Below are 22,084 nucleotides of genomic sequence, written 5' to 3' on the forward strand. Positions count from 1 at the left end.
GTTAAGCTAGTTAGATCCACAGTTTTTCTTCCTTTCAATTTCTGAGGAGAAAAAAATCCTTGCATGCAAAACTTTACCTATAAGCAAAAAAGTTTTATTCACTGTCTTGAAAAAGCTAGTTCCTAAGTAAAAGTTGTTTTCTTTACTAGGTCAGCTAAAGGTTTAAGACATAGTAGTATCAATGTATTATTATCTTGGCAGCCTGTAAGCATGGTGAGAGTGAAGTAATTGACCAGCCATAAATTGGGGATAGAACAATTATTTAATTTCTTCCCATGAACAAAGGATCTTACAATTTCAAATATAAAACTTGAAAATGAGTCCTACTCTAATACACAGTAAACTAATGAAAAAAAAGTCTTTCATCTTGAAAAGATAATCAATCACTTAAGAAATGAAAATGTCATAAGAAAGGAAAATGAAAATTCTAACCTAAATTCCAACAAATGTCTTCTCTGGTTGATTCAGTGTCATTCACTAAATAATGTGAGTATATCAGAGTCATAATAACAATTGCCAAGAATCTGCAGTCATCCTTGCCTTGTGTCATAGGATGAAAATGAAAGAACTTAGAAATATGTATTATGTACAAGACTGTAGGCACTACTTCAGAGTCTGACCTAAATAAACATTACAAGAATATATATGATTAAGACAGTTTAAATGTGTGCTTTTCTAAAATAATATTTTACTTAACACATAGCCAACAAATATTAAAAGGCACAATAATAATTTCAAGTACAGTGGATAATTTGGTGGGAAACAATGAATAGTAGTTTCTTCTATCTGGCAAATATTTGATCCTATTGCATTTGAGGAAGTAGAAACATCCCCAAATCCTACCTGTAGTCTTCTCCGTGAATTGTAATATATTTCTTAACTACCATGAGACACATGGCTACTCAGAAAGTACCTTAGTTCTGTAAGTAAAGGCCTACTTGATTAGTTTTATGCTGGCATTTCCCCACCTCCTATAGAGATAAGCATTGTGCTTTGTAGGTCTCATGCTGGGTCTCCACAGTTCTGAGCAATCAACTGATACCCCAGGAAAATTCGGTCCTATACTTTGCTTCAAGGAGGTAGTGCTCCTGTATGGAGGCATAGAAAACAGTAGTTTTTTGTTTTATGACTCAAGAGTCCACCTGATGTAAAAGCCCACCTGAAATGGGCTTGCTATGAGTTATTGAATGATAAAGCAAATTACACTGTAACAGTGTGTATAAAGCTTGTATCTCTGAAAGCCAGGGGAAATGTAACCACTGCCCAGCAAACACGGAACCCATAAGGCTAAGGGAATAGGTAGGTCCATATCTCAAGTCACAACTGTTCTGGGTTGTGAGAAAGGTTGTTAAGAAAAACTTGTCATCATTTCTCTACTTGATGTCTTACACCTAGATATTTATCCTACACCCTAAATTGATTGAAAATATGATCACTTTCTTGCATAATTATGGATATTACATAGGGATTGGCTCCATGTGACTTGGAAATTTCCAGCAGCCCCACTTTTTGTGCCTAAAATACCAAATAAAATCCATAGACCTGTGTGGTTTTTTCCCTCAGCTTAGTGAGAGCCAATTTTCCTTGAAATAACTCGTGAAATGATAGTCTAGGAACAAAGAGGAAATGATAACAGGGGAAGATGTACAACAAATTGCCACTCCCTTCCTAGTATGCCACTGCTATGCTCACAGAGGTTAGCAAACTACTACAAAGACAGGAAAACTGTGACACAGGCAAGTATAGCCTCTTCCTTTCTCTAGAGAGAAAAATGACAGAGTCTCATTGACCTTGGCTCACCTGTTAGCACATCTCGGACTTACATCAGTGTACCAAAGGTGCAAAGATCCAGAAGTTACACTAGTTCTCTATTTCTCAGAATAGGAAAAAAAAACAACACACAGGTTTTAGAAGATGCAAGCAGGAAACAATGTGCTATGTCTGTTACTCCCCAAAGGCCTGAATCTGTCTCAGAAATAAAGCTGCTGAGGTTGAGAGTTCTGTCACTTCATTTTTAAAAGATAGATACAAAGGAGGGTTTTTTTTTTCACTCTTATCCTTTTATCTTTAGCATCATAGCCCAAACTGGGACTTGCTTTTTTGACTCATAGCAAGTTAGGGATCTCTTTTCTTCTTAGTCCATCTCATTGCCACATGAATGTTCTTCATATTCATAAAAGGAAATGAGTGAAAGTATTTTTCTTGTCTGTTAGAAATGAGTCATGACCTTATACATTGAATTATGAAATATACAAAGTAAATTGCACTATGGTAGTGATTTGGCAGAATTGACTTTGTTATTCTTCTTTTCCTGCATAAGTGACCATAAAGAGCTTTTCTGCAATAGTGGCTCTTTCTCATAAATCTTAGATATGGGAGGTGTTCCATAATGTTTTTAAATGAACTCAAAGATGTGTATGACCATCATATCCCAACATGATATTTCCATAGAACTATATTTCAGACAATGTTATGATATCAAGACAATAAGAAGATATTAGTCACAGTTCAGGGAATCCTTAATGGATATTGAGGAAAGATGTTGTGAACATATTAATTTTCCTCAGAAGATGCAATTTGTAGTAATTCTGTGAAAAGCATTAATGATTAAAATGGTATGTGTCAGAGGCTGCTGATTAGAAAATGATTTCCTCTTCTTCCTGTGCCTACATTCTTTAGGCACTCATTGAACCTTGTGACTGACTTCTATTCAGTAGGATGTGAGTGGAAATGAAGTGTGCTACCTCTCAAACTGCCCATCGAAGAAACATCATGTGTGCGGTGCTCCATACTCTTTCTCCCTTTATTGCTCCTGAGAAGAGCAGACTCTCAAGACAGAAGGAACTGAGACATGAAGTAACGACATGGATGGAATCACTATTTAAGATTTCATGTGAGCAATAAATAAACTTCTATTGTTTGGGAATAAGAAAAAAAGACCTATAGAATATTATGTTTAGTGAAATAAGTCAGATGGAGAAAGACAAATACTGTATGATATCACTTACATGTGGAATCTGAAAAATAACACAAACAAATGTACATAGCAAAACAGAAACAGATTCACAGATATAGAAAACAGACTGGAGTTTGGAAGAGGAGAGAGGGAACGGGGGCAAGTTAGGGGTACAGGATTAAGAGATACAAACCACTATATATAAAATAGATAAGCAACAAGGATATATTGTATAGCACAGGGAATTATATATATTACAGTTAATAGAGTATAATCTGTAAAAATACTAAATTACAATGCTATACACCTGAAACTAATATAATATTGTAAATCAACTATACTTCAATTAAAAATAAATAGGGGAGAGGAGGAAGATGACAGAAGAGTAAGGCGTGGAGATCACCTTCCTCCCACAAATACATCAGAAATTCATCTACATGTGGAACAACCCCTACAGAACACCTACTGAACGCTGGCAGAAGACCTCAGACCTCCCAAAAGGCAAGAAACTCCCCACATACATGGGTAGGGCGAAAGAAAAAAGAATAAACAGAGACAAAAGAATAGGGACTGTACCTGCACACCCGGGAGGGAGCCGTGAAGAAGGAAAGGTTTCCACACACTAGGAGCCCCTTCACGGGCGGAGACTGCGGGTGGTGGAGGGGGGAAGCTTCGGGGCCACGGAGGAGAGCACAGCAACAGGGGTGCGGAGGGCAAAGCGGAGAGATTCCCACACAGAGGATCGGTGCCGACCGGCACTCACCAGACCGAGAGGCTTGTCTGCACACCCGCCGGGGCAGGCGGGGGCCGGGAGCTGAGGCTCGGGCTTCGGTGGGAGCGCAGGGAGAGGACTGGGGTTGGCGGCGTGAACACAGCCTGAAGGGGTTAGTGCACCACGGCTGGCTGGGAGGGAGTCCGGGGAAAAGTCTGGAGCTGCCAAAGAGGCAAGAGACTTTTTCTTCTCTGTTTGTTTCCTGGTGCGCGACCAGAGGGGATTCAGAGCGCAGCTTAAAGGAGCTCCAGAGACAGGCGCGAGCCGCGGCTAACAGCGCGGACCCCAGAGACGGGAATGAGACGCTAAGGCTGTTGCTGCCACCGCCAAGAAGCCTGTGTGCGAGCGCAGGTCACTATCCACACCTCCCTTCCGGGGAGCCTGTGCAGCCCGCCACTGCCAGGGTCCCGGGATTCAGGGACAACTTCCCCGGGAGAACGCACGGCGCGCCTCAGGCTGGTGCGACGTCCTGCCAGCCTCTGCCGCTGCAGGCTCGCCCCACATCCGCACCCCTCCCTCCCCCAGGCCTGAGTGAGCCACGGCCCCCGAATGAGCCACTCCTTTAACCCCGTCCTGTCTGAGCGAAGAAGAGACGCCCTCCAGCGACCTATATGCAGAGGCGGGGCCAAATCCAAAGCTGAGCACCAGCAGCTGTGCGAACAAAGAAGAGAAAGGGAAATCTCTCCCAGCAGCCTCAGGAGCAGAGGATTAAATCTCCACAATCAACTTGATGTACCTGCATCTGTGGAATACCTGAATAGACAACAAATCATCCCGAACTGAGGAGGTGGAATTTGAGAGCAAGATTTATTATTTTTTCCCGTTTTCCTCTTTTGGTGAGTGAGTATGTGTATGCTTCTGTGTGAGATCCTGTCTGTATAGCTTTGCTTTCACCATTTGTCCTAGGGTTCTACCGGTCCATTGTTTTTTTTTTCTTAAAAAAATTTTTTTCTTAATAATTATTTTTTATTTTAATAACTTTATCTTTTTCTGTGTTTTCTTTCTTTCCTTTCTCCCTCCTCTTCCTTCCCTCCCTCCCTCCTACATTTCTTCCTACTTTTCCTCCCTTTTATTCTGAACCATGTGGATGAAAGGCTCTTGGTGCTCCAGCCAGGAGTCAGTGCTGTGCCTCTGAGGTGGGAAAGCCAACTTCAGGACACTGGTCCACAAGAGACCTCCCAGCTCCACATAATATCAAACAGCGAAAATCTCCCAGAGATCTCCATCTCAACACAAACACCCAGCTTCACTCAACGACCAGCAAGCTACAGTGCTGGACACCCTATGCCAAACAACTAGCAAGACAGGAACACAACCCCACCCATTAACAGAGAGGCTGCCTAAAATCATAAGTCCACAGACACCCCAAAACACACCACCAGACGTGGACCTGCCCACCAGAAAGACAAGATCCAGCCTCATCCACCAGAACACAGGCACTAGTCCCCTCCACCAGGAAGCCTACACAACCCACTGAACCAACCTTAGCCACTGGGGACAGACACCAAAAACAATGGGAACTACGAACCTGCAGCCTGCCAAAAGGAGACCCCAAACACAGTAAGATAAGCAAAATGAGAAGACAGAAAAACACACGGCAGATGAAGGAGCAAGATAAAAACCCAACAAACCTAACAACTGAAGAGGAAACAGGCAGTCTACCTGAAAAAGAATTCAGAATAATGATAGTAAAGATGATCCAAAATCTTGGAAATAGAGAACATGCAAAAAACATTTAACAAGGACCTAGAAGAACTCAAGATGAAACAAGCAATGATGAACAACACAATAAATGAAATTAAAAATACTCTAGATGGGATCAATAGCAGAATAAATAGCAGAATAACTGAGGCAGAAGAATGGATAAGGGACCTAGACGATAAAATAGTGGAAATAACTACTGCAGAGCAGAATAAAGAAAAAAGAATGAAAAGAACTGAGGATAGTCTCAGAGACATCTGGAACAACATTAAACACACCAACATTCGAATTATAGGGGTTCCAGAAGAAGAAGAGAAAAAGAAAAGGACTGAGAAAATATTTGAAGAGATTATAGTTGCAAACTTCCCTAATATGGGAAAGGAAATAGTTAACCAAGTCCAGGAAGCAGAGAGTCCCATACAGGATATATCCAAGGAGAAACACGCCAAGACACATATTAATCAAACTGTCAAAAAGTAAATACAAAGAAAACATATTAAAAGTAGCAAGGGAAAAACAACAAATAACACACAAGGGAATCCCCATAAGGTTAACAGCTGATCTCTCAGCAGAAACTCTGCAAGCAAGAAGGGACTGGCAGGACATATTTAAAGTGATGAAGGAGAGAAACCTACAACCAAGATTACTCTACCCAGCAAGGATCTCATTCAGATTTGATGGAGAAATTAAAACTTTACACACAAGCAAAAGCTGAGAGAGTTCAGCACCACCAAACCAGCTTGACAACAAATGCTAAAGGAACTTCTCTAGGAAAGAAACACAAGAGAAGGAAAAGACCTACAATAACAAGCCCAAAACAATTAAGGAAATGGGAATAGGAACATACATGTTGATAATTACCTTAAATGTAAATGGATTAAATGCTCTCACCAAAAGACACAGACTGGCTGAATGGAAACAAAAATAAGACCCATATATATGCTGTCTACAACAGACCCACTTCAGACCTAGAGACACATACAGACTGAAAGTGAGGGGATGGAAAAAGATATTCCATGCAAATGGAAACCAAAAGAAAGCTGGAGTAGCAATTCTCATATCAGACAAAATAGACTTTAAAATAAAGACTATTAGAAGAGACAAAGAAGGACACTACATAATGATCAAGGGATCAATCCAAGAAGAAGATACAATTGTAAATATATATGCACCCAACATAGGAGCACCTCAATACATCAGGCAAATGCTAACAGCCATAAAAGGGGAAATTGACAGTATCACTTTCATAGTAGGGGACTTTAACACCCCACTTTCACCAATGGACAGATCATCCAAAATGAAAATAAATAAGGAAACACAAGCTTTAAATGATACATTAAACAAGATGGACTTAATTGATATTTATAGGACATTCCATCCAAAAACAACAGAATACACATTTTTCTCAAGTGCTCATGGAACATTCTCCAGGGTAGATCATATCTTGGGTCACAAATCAAGCCTTGGTAAATTTAAGAAAATTGAAATTGTATCAAGTATCTTTTCTGACCACAATGCTCTGAGACTAGATATCAATTACAGGAAAAGATCTGTAAAAAATACAAATACATGGAGGCTAAACAATACACTACTTAATAACGAAGTGATCACTGAAGAAATCAAAGAGGAAATCAAAAAATATCTAGAAACAAATGTCAGTGGAGACACGATGACCCAAAACCTATGGGATGCAGCAAATGCAGTTCTAAGAGGGAAGTTTATAGCAATATAATCTTACCTTAAGAAACAGGAAACATCTCGAATAAACAACCTAACCTTGCACCTAAAGCAATTAGAGAAAGAAGAAGAAAAAAAACCCCAAACTGAGCAGAAGGAAAGAAATCATAAAGATCAGATCAGAAATAAATGAAAAAGAAATGAAGGAAATGATAGCAAAGATCAATAAAACTAAAAGCTGGTTCTTTGAGAAGATAAACAAAATTGATAAACCATTAGCCAGACTCATCAAGAAAAAAAGGGAGAAGACTCAAATCAATAGAATTAGAAATGAAAAAGGAGAAGTAACAACTGACACAGCAGAAATATAAAAGATCATGAGAGATTACTACAAGCAACTCTATGCCAATAAAATGGACAACCTGGAAAAAAATGGACAAATTCTTAGAAATGCACAACCTGCCAAGACTGAATCAGGAAGAAATAGAAAATATGAACAGACCAATCACAAGCACTGAAATTGAGACTGTGATTAAAAATCTTCCAACAAACAAAAGCCCAGGACCAGATGGCTTCACAGGCGAATTCTATCAAACATTTAGAGAAGAGCTAACACCTATCCTTCTCAAACTCTTCCAAACTATAGCAGAGGGAGGAACACTCCCAAACTCATTCTACGAGGCCACCATCACCTTGATACCAAAACCAGACAAGGATGTCACAAAGAAAGAAAACTACAGGCCAATATCACTGGTGAACATAGATGCAAAAATCCTCAACAAAATATTAGCAAAGAAAATCCAATAGCACGTTAAAAAGCTCATACACCATGATCAAGTGGGGTTTATTCCAGGAATGCAAGGATTCTTCAATATATGCAAATCAATCAATGTGATACACCATATTAACAAATTGAAGGAGAAAAACCATATGATCATCTCAATAGATGCAGAGAGAGCTTTTGACAAAATTCAACACCCATTTATGATAAAAACCCTGCAGAAAGTAGGCATAGAGGGAACTTTCCTCAACATAATAAAGGCCATATGTGACAAACCCACAGCAAACATCGTCCTCAATGGTGAAAACCTGAAAACGTTTCCACTAAGATCAGGAACAAGATAAGGTTATCCACTCTCACCACTCTTATTCAACATGCTTCTGGAAGTTTTAGCCACAGCAATCAGAGATGAAAAGGAAATAAAAGGAGTCTAAATCGGAAAAGAAGAAGTAAAGCTGTCACTGTTTGCAGATGACATGATAGTATACTTAGAGAATCCTAAAGATGCTACCAGAAAACTACTAGAGTTAATCAGTGAATTTGGTAAAGTAGCAGGATACAAAATTAATTCACAGAACTCTTGCATTTCTGTACACTAATGATGAAAAATCTGAAAGTGAAATCAAGAAAATACTCCCATTTACCATTGCAACAAAAAGAATAAAATATCTAGGAATAAACCTACCTAAGGAGACAAAAGACCTGTACGTAGAAAATTATAAGACACTGATGAAAGAAATTAAAGATGATACCAACAGGGCTTCCCTGGTGGCGCAGTGGTTGAGAGTCCGCCTGCCGATGCAGGGGATGCGGGTTCGTGCCCTGGTCCGGGAAGATCCCACATGTCACGGAGTGGCTAGGCCCGTGAGCCATGGCCACTGAGCCTGTGCATCCAGAGCCTGTGCTCTGCAACGGGAGAGGCCACAACAGTGAGAGGCCCACGTACCGCAAAAAAATAAAAAAAAATAAAGATGATACCAACAGATGGAGAGATATACCATGTTCTTGGATTGCAAGAATCAACATTGTGAAAATGACTCTACTACCAAAGCAATCTACAGGTTCAGTGAAATCCCTATCAAACTACCACTGGCATTTTTCACAGAACTAGAACAAAAACTTTCACAATTTGTATGGAAACATAAAAGACCCCGAATAGCCAAAGCAATCCTGAGAACGAAAAACGGAGCTGGAGGAATCAGGCTCCCTGACTTCAGACTATACTACAAAGCTACAGTAATCAAGACTATGGTACTGGCACAAAAACAGAAATATAGATCAATGGAACAGGATAGAAAGCCCAGAGATAAACCCACGCACATATGGTCACCTTATCTTTGATAAAGGAGGCAAGATTTTACAGTGGAGAAAGGACAGTCTCTTCAATAAGTGGTGCTGGGAAAACTGGATAGGGACATGTAAAAGTATGAGATTAGAACACTCCCTAACACCATACACAAAAATAAGCTCAAAATGGATTAAAGACCTAAATGTAAGGCCAGAAACTATCAAACTCTTAAAGGAAAACATAGGCAGAACACTCTATGACATAAAACACAGCAAGATCCTTTTTGACCCACCTCCTAGAGGAGTGGAAATAAAAAAAACAAAAATAAACAAATGGGACCTAATGAAACTTCAAAGCTTTTGCACAGCAAAGGAAACCATAAACAAGACCAAAAGACAACCCTCAGAATGGGAGAAAATATTTGCAAATGAAGCAATTGACAAAGGATTAATCTCCAAAATTTACAAGCAGCTCAATAACAAAAAAGCAAACAACCCAATCCAAAAATGGGCAGAATACCTAAACAGACATTTCCAAAGAAGATATACAGATTGCCAACAAATACAATAAAGAATGCTCAACATCATTAATCATTAGAGAAATGCAAATCAAAACTACAATGAGATATCATCTCACACCAGTCAGAATGGCCATCATCAAAAAATCTAGAAACAATAAATGCTGGAGAGGGTGTGGAGAAAAGGGAACACTCTTGCACTGCTGGTCGGAATGTCAATTGGTACAGCCACTATGGAGAACAGTATGGAGGTTCCTTAAAAAACTACAAATAGAACTACCATATGGCCCAGCAATCCCACTACTGGGCATAAACCCTGAGAAAACAATAATTCAAAAAGAGTCATGTACCAAAATGTTCATTGCAGCTCTATTTACAATAGCCAGGAGATGGAAAACAACCTAAGTATCCATCATCGGATGAATGGATAAAGAAGATGTGGCACATATATGCAATGGAATATTACTCAGCCATAAAAAGAAACGAAATTGAGTTATTTGTAGTGAGGTGGATGGACCTAGAGTCTGTCATACAGAGTGAAGTAAGTCAGAAAGAGAAAGACAAATACCGTATGCTAACATATATATGGAATTTAAGAAAAAAAATGTCATGAAGAACCTAGGGGTAAGATGGGAATAAAGACACAGACCTACTAGAGAATGGACTTGAGGATATGGGGAGGGGGAAGGGTAAGCTGTGACAAAGTGAGAGAGTGGCATGGACATATATACACTACCTAACGTAAAATAGATAGCTAGTGGGAAGCAGCTGCATAGCACAGGGAGATCAGCTCAGTGCTTTGTGACCACCTGGATGGGTGGGATAGGGAGGGAGGGAGACACAAGAGGGAGGAGATATGGGAACATATGTATATGTATAACTGATTCACTTTGTTATAAAGCAGAAACTAATACACCATTGTAAAGCAATTATACTCTAATAAAGATTAAATAAATAAATAATTAAATTTAAAAAGAAGTTTCAGATCTGATATGATGGAGTAAGTTTCTACCAGAACATCCTTTCCATAGATAAAAAACTATAAACTTCTGACAAAATGCAACAAACCACTGTCTAAAGACTCTGGAGAGTGAACAAAACAGGTAAATTCTGTAAGGGAGTCAACTACTGAATTAGCAAACAACATGAGACAACATGCTCTAACTTGACACTGTATTATAGCTGATGCTGTTCATGGTAGCTAAAATTCTCATAGAAAATCCCCATGTTTCTAGCCTGAAAATAACAGATTACAGAATTCTGGAAAGTGAGAGGGGAATCTTGGAAGAAAGGGAGCCTGAGATGGGGAGCTACAAATTCTGTCTAAATGTCTGTGGCTGACCCTTGAATTATGCATGCACGTGGCAGATTCAAAACAGTCCGGGAAAGAATAAAATAACTGAGCTGAGAATTGAACTACAGCCCAAGAGATTGTTTTTGTCTATGAAGTTAATTGTCTGCGAAACAAGAAATTAACACTCTTTGGAAGACTAACAGAATACAGAGCCTCCAAAACATAACATTCATGATGTTCAGGGTACAATCTAAACTTCTTCAGCATAGAAAAGAGAGAAGAAAATGTGACCCACCTAGAGAGGAAAGAGCAATGGAAGAACAGCAAGATTATGTTAAAAATAATAATGAATGTAAAACAGGTGCCATCTACTAACCTGAGTAATTAGTATTAGCTTAATGAATACCCATTATACTTATTCATAAAGACTAAAAATTTCTTTTGTAGACAGACAAATGAGATGGAGTCATCAAAAAGATTTCTTATGAACTCAGCTCAGAAATTAGAAACAAAGAAAGCAATCAACAAAATGAAAAGGCAACCTTTGGATTAGGAGAAAATATTTGCAAACCATATATCTGATAAGGGATTCATTTCCAAAATATATAAGGAACTCCTACAATTCAATAGTTAAAAATTTAATTAACCATATCAGAAAATGTGCAAAGGACTTGAATACAGTCTCCTAAAAGAAGACATACAAATGACTAACAGGTATATGAAAAGATGCTCAACATCACTAAGCAGCAGGAAAATGCAAATCAGTGAGATATCATCTCACTCCTATTAGAACGGCTATCGTCAGTAATACAAGAGCTAACAAGTGTTGGCTAAATGTGCAGAAAAAGGAACTTTTGTGCACTATCGATGGGAATGTAAGTTGCTGCAGCCATTATGGAAAACAGTATGAAGTGTCCTCAAAAGGTTAAAAAGAGAACTACCATATGATACAGCAATCCCATTCCTGGGTATACATCCAAAAGAATTGAAATTAGGATCCCATAGAGATATCTACAATCCCTTGTTCATTGCAGCATTATTCACAATAGCAAAGATATGGGAACAACCCAAATGTCCATTGACACATGAATGGATAAAGGAAATGTAGTATATACATATAATGGAATATTATTCAGCCTTAAAAAAGAAAATCCTACCACATGTGACATGAATGGACCTGGAAGACAATACACTAAGTAAAATAAATCTATCACAGAAGGATAAAAACTAGATGATTCTACTTATATGAGGTATATAAATAGTCCAATTCATAGAAACCTAGAATATGATGGTGATAGCCAGGGGATAGAGGGTGAGGGAAATAGAGAACTGTTTTAAAAAACTCTTGTACTAAGCTCAAAAAATGACAAAAGCTCACTTCTAACATGCCTGAAATAAAGAAGACCAAAAGTGAGACTGACAATATAATTTTTTATGCAAGAAGAGATGGATTATATCATATTAAAACTATCACTTGTTGAAGGTCTAATATATTCCAATCACTGTTAAGTGGTTTGGGCAGGCAATAGAATATTATAACTTAAAAAAATTCAGTCAGTAAATGTCTGTAAGATTTACTAATTTTATCACTATCTCATGTATAATAGCATGAAAAAAATACAATGTCTTTTAGGGTTCAATGGAGGAAAACAGAAATTCCTCTAAGTATTTCCATATTGAAAGAGATTGGTTATGAGGAATTTGATGCTTACAAACTTATTAGAAGTGTTAGATGAACAAAATTCATAGGGTTGCTGTTAGATTTCAACTCATGCCACTGCAGTTGTGAAAGATTACAAAACTGCTGCTGTTACCCAGAGGTGAGAAAGCCTCCTAACATAACTGCCAACTTCCCAACTGCCCACAGCCCTAAATCTGGGAACCAGGTAGTGCAACAGTGAGTTCAGCTCCTGTCAAATTTGTCTACGGAAGTCTAAGTATCAGCTACCACCACTGAAGGAGGAAAAACCACTCCTGCATCCCTTCACCTTTCCAGTCTTGCATAAGTAAATCTCAATGGCCAAACCTAAACCATACCCAAGACCTGGCAGCAAGAGAGTCAGAGTCTGGGGAATATAGTTTCAAGACTTCTAGCCCCCATAAAAAAGATGAAAACGCAGAATGATTGAGAATTCAGTCCACAGACAAAAGCTAGCACTAAAACTAATTCACAGGACTACTGTAAACACAAAATGGGATGAAACATATGACAAGGCCGTCAAAAATACTAGCTCTCTTTCCCTTCTCATAACTACAAATATCTGGCTTCCCAGATGAATCTTACAGTCTAGCCTTAAAATCTGGTTTTATCTACAGAATTCATGGGACGATGTTCCTAGCTAATAGGAGAAAAAGTTCTTGTGAGAAAGCTGGAAGGAGGACCAAGTTCTTCTGAAAAACCTGTAAGGTGAGGAAGGAATAAGACTATATGAACTTTATCCCCCAGACAGGAAGTAGATTGGATTCTGGGCTAAGAACTGAAATGAAAAGGACAGTTTTGGGAAATGGGCAACATTCAAGGAGCAAGTACTTGGCAAAGCTTTGGGATCTTTGGACAACTTTATTCTCATTATTTGGGGAAAGAGTTATTTTCTGTATTGCTACTGAGATTGACCCTAACACAACAAAAATAAAGGAATGTACAGCATTTGGCAACTCAAAGGTTCTACATCTTGGGTAGCATCAGGAGGCAGGGAACCTGGAGCCTTATGGAACATCCTTATAAAAAGCAGAGCCACTGCAAGATGCTTTGTAGCAAAAGCACTGCAAGATGAGGCCGGAAATATCAACAAGTTATTTGACATGATAGAGGAACATAAAGTGCTGGTCATAGGTACATGAAAACCCCCAGAGACATTCATAAGGAAACTTTAGGGGAGGAGAGCAGCCAAGACACTACTTTTGTTCAGATGGCAGGTAATGAGACAGCAATATAAAGACATTCGTTTTAACATGATTATTCTCCATGAGTCATATAAACTCAAGATCTTTGGAGATCTGGACTACACCCGTAAGGACTTGGCTCAATTTCTGTCTTTTCTCTTACCTGATATTGAGCACATATCCTCCTGTGTACAATTGGGACCAAGTTCTTGTGGTATGACCTAGAGTTACAGCATTAAACCTTTCTGAAACTCTTGCTGGAGAATTAGACAAATTTCTTTAGCTTCTGAGGAGAAAATATCCTTTCCCAGTGAGCTTAGGAAGAAAGCCCAAAAGAAGGTGCAGTAAAATAATCATTTCTATTTAAATATGTGAAAGACGAAATAGACATAAAGTTCTGGAGGGGAGGCAAATGCTACGGCCACTAATAAGCAGTATTTCCTCTGTGTCCCCTATTCTTCTGGAAGGGCTTTGTTGTTCTGATTTAAAGTCAAGCCACTAGTTTCCTTTGCCATGGCATTTAGTGTGAGTAGTAATTCTCCTATTCAGTTTTACTGTCTCTGAGGTAGTTACTCTTATAATCCGCATTTTACAAGTGAGGAAACGGTCTCAGAAAGGTTAAGTAGCTTGTCCAAGTACTCTATGCATGTTACAAATTACATTCTTCCCAGAAGCATTGAACTGAACATATAAGCTCTTCTGACTCCTAAATTATAGGAAAATGTACTTAATATCAGATATGATTCCTTTCTAGAAAATGTATCTAGATATTAAATGCAGAGGATTTTAATCTGCATTGATTATTACCATTATATTCTAATTATTAGATAATAATCATAATCGATCAAGTTGATATATGTAGAAGGTGAAATTACTTCATAACTCTAATCCTGAAGCAAAAACCATTCAACAAATTGATATATATCCTTCTGGGTAAATGTATATGTTTTAATTTACAAATACTATGTCTATATTAGCTTTGCCATTTCCCCCCTTAACCAACCTCCTTATGAGTTGAATTGTTTCTTGTTTTTTTCTCTTTCAAATGATGCTGCAATTGATTTTGAAATTTCCTCTAAGGAATCAATTTATGTATGAAATACTTATTGCATCTTCAATTACTATGTATTCATAAAAGGGCATATCTCTTCCCTAAACTCCAGGAATAAGAGTAAAATATTGATTTTTTAGTAACCAGGAGTTTTCCTGCAAATAACCAGTAAGTAGACCCACAAATTACTATTTACCTTAATGACTGAAATAAGGCAAAAATCCCTGGATGACCTACAGAAATAGGAAAAACTGGAGAATTAAAGTACTGAAAAAAGCACTTGTGTGATTGATTTCTATGTCTCTAATGGACAAAAATCCTTTAATTAAATTTGTTATAACTGGATTTAAATTATTGTTTCTACTGAAATTCAACTTCTCTAGTTATATGAATAATTTTATAAAGGTTACAATGATGCAGCAACATCATGGTCAGTTCCCCCCTATCTGGCAATTAAGTTTAACACGTTTCCTAGAATTAAATTCTTATAACAATTGCAGAGATAGAAGAAAAGATGAGATCCAGTAAAACAGATCTACTAGGTGAAAACATTTTCTAGAATAGACTAATAATAATAAAATAATATTATATATTCCCAAAGAGTTTTTCTATATCAATCTTTCTATCACACCTAACAGATTATGAAAGTTTCTGTCTTCTTTGGGAGAATCACTTTCAGAGTCTATGTATACCTACAAGATATACAAATCTCAAAAACCATATGACCAAAGGCACACTGGAGCTAATCTAACTACTCTGTGAATTGTCAGAGTAAGAGGATCAGATATGAGAGAGAGAATACAAGGACAAGTAAATGCACAGTTGGATGAATAAATGAGATAAATGGATAGCTAGATAGATATTTTACATGGAGTATTTATATATTCTGTGCAATATAATAAGGGCTTTACATAAATTATCCTTCTTGACCTTTATAAGAATCCTAAGAATTAGGCATCTTGATTGAGATGTGGAAGTTGAGACTTAAAGCTGAATTGCCCATGATCTTGCTCTTAAGAAAAGTTACTCCCAGTGTTCAACCTTGAAATTTGAAAACACAGACACTCACTCATTCATTCAATATAGTTGGGTGACTATGACATGCCAGCTCCATTCTAGGCATCACAGATCAAGCAGGGAACAAAACAGACCGAATCTCTGCTCTCACACCGTTTATATTCTACTCAGGAGAAGAGACAGAAATGCACGTGTGTAATGTGTCAGGAGCTAATAAACAGGATGAAAAAAGTAAAACCAAGGTGAGGGAAGATATCATGAAGGCAGGGAGTCTAAGATAATTTCTGAGAGGAAAGGGAAACATTTGAGCAGAGGCTGGAATGAAGTGCAGCACTGCCATCCATCAAGCAGGTGGGTGTTTGCTGATGTGTGAAGAAAACTGCAAGATCCGTTCTGACTAAAGAGGAGTGAGCTGGGGGTGTTACTGGAGCGGGGGTGTTAGGAGGGGAAGCAGAGAGGTGATCAGGGCAAGAGCACACAGCCCTTCATCTGGCGTTTTATCCTACGTGACACGGAAGCCATTGGAGAACTCTTCCAAAAGAGGTGGCAGGATCCACTCCAGGGTTGTAGGATAACTGACGACCGTGGGAAGAACTGATGGTAGGGAGGAAAAGAAGAAGAAACCAGTAGGAGAGTGATTCTCAACCCTATCAAGCCCAGTGCATTTTTTTAAATAAAAAATATTAATAGTGCCCTCTTTACAATTCTAAATAAATCTAACCTACCAATACAACTGATTACCAAAAGAAATCAACACTTAGAATAATACAGAATTTCAAAAGCCCTATTGTTAATACCAAACATCAATAAATGAAAAATAATTATTTTAAAAATTATGTATTTCAATGTGTCTTTTCCTGCAAGAAGACATTAGAAAACAGCGACTAAGGATCATATTTTGACACCCATTTGTAGGCCTGCTGTAAATGTGAAAGCTAAAAAAGCTGACTAGTGTTTTATACTGGCAACTCAAAGACCAAGAACAGCACAGCCAATGACGATGTCATTTTCTGAGATGATGAAAAAATCCTAATAGTTTTAAACAACACTAAATATAACATTCCTTCCATTTACACAACAGGCACATTCCTGGAAAATTCCTACACATTAAAACAAAAACGAAAACCCACTTTGTATTTATAAATAAAATGGAATTAGATTCTAGGCTCAGGAATGACCATGAATGTGAGACATTTAAAAGGAAAGCGGTATGGAGGATAATTCATTTTTTCTGGAGGACTGTTCTGTGTGTTGAAGGGCACCTAGCATCACTGGCCCCTGCCCATTAAAGGCCTAATGTCTCCTTCAACCCCTCTGACTAAGGAACATGGCTCTACATGTTTTGAAAATGCTTCAAAATATTTTGATAATACTCACATTGGGAATCACTGACTCTGGAGACTAAAGCAAAAGGCAGGTGAAAAAAGACAGTGCAAGTGGTTAAAAGTAGCAGATTCAGAATGTGAAGTTAGACATTTCAGGATTTGCCAATGATTGGATGTGGGGTGTGAGGGAAACAGAAGAGTCGAGGATGATTCCAGGTATTCCAGCTTGAGAAACTTGGAGAATGCAGTTGCCACATCCGGAGACAAAAGCTGTCAATCGCTATGATTACATCATCTCTTCACGTGTGATCACTGTGAGACTCCTGGGAAGGCCTCTTGTGACCAAAATACTTCTCCACCAATACTTAGTGACTGGAAATATAGGGGCCTTGTTAATTATGACAAATGGCTTCTAAAACTAGAGTAAGTTAGATTAAAAATTTCCACAATAACATTCCTGTAATATTTAGGAGAAGTTAGAACATCAAGGGGATGCATATTTTAATGGGAAAGAATTAAAAGGGCTGGATGTGTACTTCCAAAGGAAAACCAACCAGTCTGGTTAAGGTGCGCATGAGGACTGCAAATAGAAACTGAAAGTGGGGTTGAGAATGTGCAAAGGAATGTAGAAAGGAGAAGAGGCTGGAGGGTGATGACAAATTTTGTTGGCTTCATTATTTTGCCTAAGACTGATCATAGTAATGGCCATAGTCACGGACATCTGCCATACGACAGCTAAGTTTCACTGAGCACCAACCCATCTCCAATGCAAGAAAAATAACTAGGTTGACTTCAAGTCAAGAAAAAATAAGGAAACATATCTCAGTTTCCCCCATGAGCCTGAGAACAGACAGAACTACCATCCACCTCATAAGGGCAGCAGGATATAGTCACAGGCTGCTGTAAATCATGACATATTTGCCCAGGAATCCACAGTGGGTATCTTTCCCCTTTAGATCAAAGGAGTTTACTAAATTATTTCCTTGACCTGCCCACCTTCCCTGACCAAACTAACATACCAAAGGAAAGAAGATAAGCCCAGGAAAGTCTTTCTGTGTCATTATCATACCCCATCCCCCAAAGTCATATTTCTCAATGTAAATTTGAATAAGAGAGAAAAACAGAAGTCAGTGTTTTAATTTCAATATGTTATCTCCGTCCTTCCACATACAGAATACTCTCCAATAATCCATGGTATTATTTCTCAGAACACTTGAAAACAAAATCTGCTTTCCTTTAATTTTCACTGGGTCAGTGTGATTTACACAACAATATTGGTTGCAAAAAGGGGACAGGTTGGTGAGACAACTGTGGGCTTGAATCGGCTAAAATGAAAAACAGAAAAAAATGTATGATATTACCCTCTATCAAACACAGAAAATGTGTGATTTTGCAAGGGTCTACATCCTGCACTACTGTTTGACAAGCTTGATGTTGAAGTGCATTAAATATTAATTTGTATAACGCAGTAGTCATAAACTAGGCTTAAAGCACAGCAGGGGAAATTGCAATTTCTTACTGTTAAGACTGTTGTTAAAGTCTTCCGGTACCTCACGCTGTCACCCTACTTAGTAGATTGATGTTTATTTTCCCGGCACACACTGACTGCCATCAATAGCATTACTAACTTGTCTGCTGTTACGTTGCCCTCAGAAGTAGTAAATCTTGCCAACCAAGAAAGGGTCTTTAGATTCAAGAGATACTCGTCATCTCCTGACATGAATTTAATCAAACTTCAGAAATGACGTGTGAACGCCTGTTTCTGGCAAACAGTTTATGTTAAACCTCAGCACAGCTTTGGTCTTGATCTATAACTCATTTTATGATGTAGGTCCTGGGATCACTTAACTTCAAATGTTATTTTCCTTTGTTCTCACCTGTGCAGTCTGTACCAGTGAATGTGTCAGCTCTCTCCTAAGTCTCACTAAAGAAGGGTATTTGCCAAATAGGCCCATTCATCCTTTCCCTGAGTCATTCCCGGTTTACTCTTTAATCTTCTTGTTCTTGTCATAAGTCGTGAAACTATTAGTTGGATTCCATTTTTCCAGAACACCCACAACATCGTTCTATAAAAACTACAGCCATTGCAAACATACTATTTAAAGGCAATTTCTTTCCTCCTTTTTTGGTTTGTTCCACTCCTGTCTCCTTTATTCTTGGCACTCAATATATATGCACATCATACAGATACCTCTCACGACACACCCTCTCCAGAGACTTGCCTCAGGCATGCTTCCGTGAAAGCTCATCTGTAGACCTTCAACTGATGAATAGCAAGAAAATGTCACCCAGAAGGAGATGGTTACAGAGTTGACAGGACATCGTGTGCTGTCCTATTTCTCCACCTTCTCCCATATATCTGCCCTGGCCAAATGTAGCCTTTTTTGATCTTCACTTCTATTTTAGAAGGAATCTCAAAGTCTGGGGCTCAGTCCTGACTCGAACTTAAGCAAAGAGGAAGAACAGAGAACAAGTAGAGAATTCCAGAATTTTTTTCAGAGAAAAGAGGTTACCTGATGTCCTTGTTTAAAACCATATTCATTTTGCATAGATAGGAAAGCAGAGGAGCAGGAAGGGAATTCTGGAATTAAGGACATTGAAAATGTGTAACGAGTGAGAAACTCCTCATGAATTGCCTAATTCCACCTGGATTTAGAAGGATCAGAGGTGTGCTTTCTCTTTTTGGCAAAGTTCAACCTTAAAGTTACCAGAGAACTACAGTAACTCCTACTTTCAATTTCCCTAGAGGAAAAAAAAATCTGCTTTATTCCACCTGTCATTTCACATTCTCGCCTAGAGATTTGCATTGATTAAAGATAACATATTTTGCTAACTCATCCCATTTCTGCAAATGTCTGACTGTCCCACAGAAATATTATATGATGCTGAGCAGTGGGTCTGAGCCACTGTGCACTCCTGAGCAAGAGACACTCTAAAGACTGAAGGTTGAGGTAGCTGCTCCTTTCTAAAAGCTCCCTGGAGATGTTGATAGTCATTTATACCTTCTGTTGAAAATTACTAATACAAATGTTTCTGTGTTGTACAGATTCAAAAATTTAAAATTAGATTAAATATTTCTGCATTTCTTGCCATTTTATTGCACTTTTTATAGAAACAAAATTCCCCAAATACTAAGACTCTTATTTATTTGAAATAATTTGCTATCATTATTCCTTCAAAAAAAGATTGCCTATTTTGATGTCATCTCAAACAAATTCCTCCCAGATGTAAAATGGGAATTAGAAATTCAAAAGCCACATTGGAAGTTTTAATCATCTTAACCGAGGAATCTAGAGTTGACTGGTAAATCTTCCCATGATAGCCTGTGACATTTACTAATCACAGGCCACTGGCTCAGTGGACATTCGATAAATAACAATTGATGAAGTCAAAAATGTGTTGCTCTAAGTTGACTCTCTAGCTTTAAATAATCACTTTCAAAACTGCATCTTAAAAATGTCATGAGCATAAAGAATATTTATGAGTGACGGGTCTCTTCATCCCTTCTAAACAAGTGATTTAGTTCCAGGAGACAACTGTGGGTCTCTGTATCTGAGTTTTCATTTTCAAAGTCCAATATAAGAATAAGAAAATGCCTTATATATGCATTACTACTGTCAATCAGAAGATTGAGTTAAAATTTAAATAATAAAAATAATTACACCTATATTGAAAAAGACTAAAAGAAAATAAATCAAGAAACGTGAGCTGGTGAAATAATTTAAATAAAGGAATAAAATTAGAAATACTGACATTACAGACAGACAAAATGCTTTGTAAGAGTGGAAACAAAGGAGTGGATAGTCACAGCATATTCACACTGGTATCTGAATTAAGGACTGCAATTCATAAATATTAATCGAAAAGGAAGTTTGGGTTACAGTACAGGAAAAATTACTTAATTTTAGCCTTAATAAAACACTTGGACAATTTATAAAATTAAGTTATGAAATCTTATTAAAAATACCTTAAGGAAACATTTAAGAATGATTACAATAGTTCAGCCAGTTTGCTATAAATATAAGCAGAGCCTCCGACTTCAAAATCTGAATTTCTAGGCCTTCTCCTGCTCTGGAACTGCTTGTCAGCTGGCCTTCTTTAAAATCAAGTAAGGCCTCCATTTCTTTATTCTACTAGCAAATTAGTATATTTTTTTAATATCAAAATAAGATTTAGAAATATTTTTTTCCCTGAAATTGCTGAGAATGTTAATAAATGATTAGATGTGTTGTGTGTCTATTCCACAATTCACCTCAATGATTATCACAATGATTGCATTAGAAAATAACCAGCCTAGTATCATATAAGGGGAGAAAAGGAAATACATATTAAATGCCTACTGATCAACAGTAAAATCTTTTAGTTTCTCTTCTACGCCACAGTGATTTCTAAATTAAATGGTATTCTTGATGATCTCTGATGTTCTAGACGATGATACATTTTTAGACGAAGAGTTTTTCTCTTCCTATGAAATTCAGCATCTAGATTAAGTCAATTATTCCCTTTTTTGGCATTCCAATATGGACTGTGGAAGAAATTGTTTCCTCCACATTGACACTGACTGTACAAAACAGGTAGTGGCCTCTACTTCAGGTATAAAAAAGAAGTACATATACGGAACATCTGACAGAGCAGTAGCAACAATGCTTATGTCAAAAGATTTAAGCACCTGGAGATTCAGTATCCAACTATTATTCAGAAGAGACTGAAAATGTGTATGAAAATGAAAGAGGTATTATTTAGGAAAAATTGAAATCATTAGGAAATAAACCTATAGCAATCAACAGAACAGAAAATGGAAGGAGTGCATGGAAACTCATTT

General features: G+C 37.9%; 1 long non-coding RNA gene across 1 annotated transcript in view; it reads right to left on the minus strand.

Annotated features, from left to right (window-relative positions):
• LOC309792547 overlaps positions 1-22,084 on the minus strand; it is a 130,566-nt gene that overhangs the window by 10,563 nt on the left and 97,919 nt on the right. The gene's annotated exons all lie outside the window — the stretch shown is intronic.

The sequence above is a fragment of the Mesoplodon mirus genome, assembly GCF_964341445.2.
Source record: "Mesoplodon mirus genome assembly, chromosome: 17".
Classification (NCBI taxonomy): domain Eukaryota; kingdom Metazoa; phylum Chordata; class Mammalia; order Artiodactyla; family Ziphiidae; genus Mesoplodon; species Mesoplodon mirus.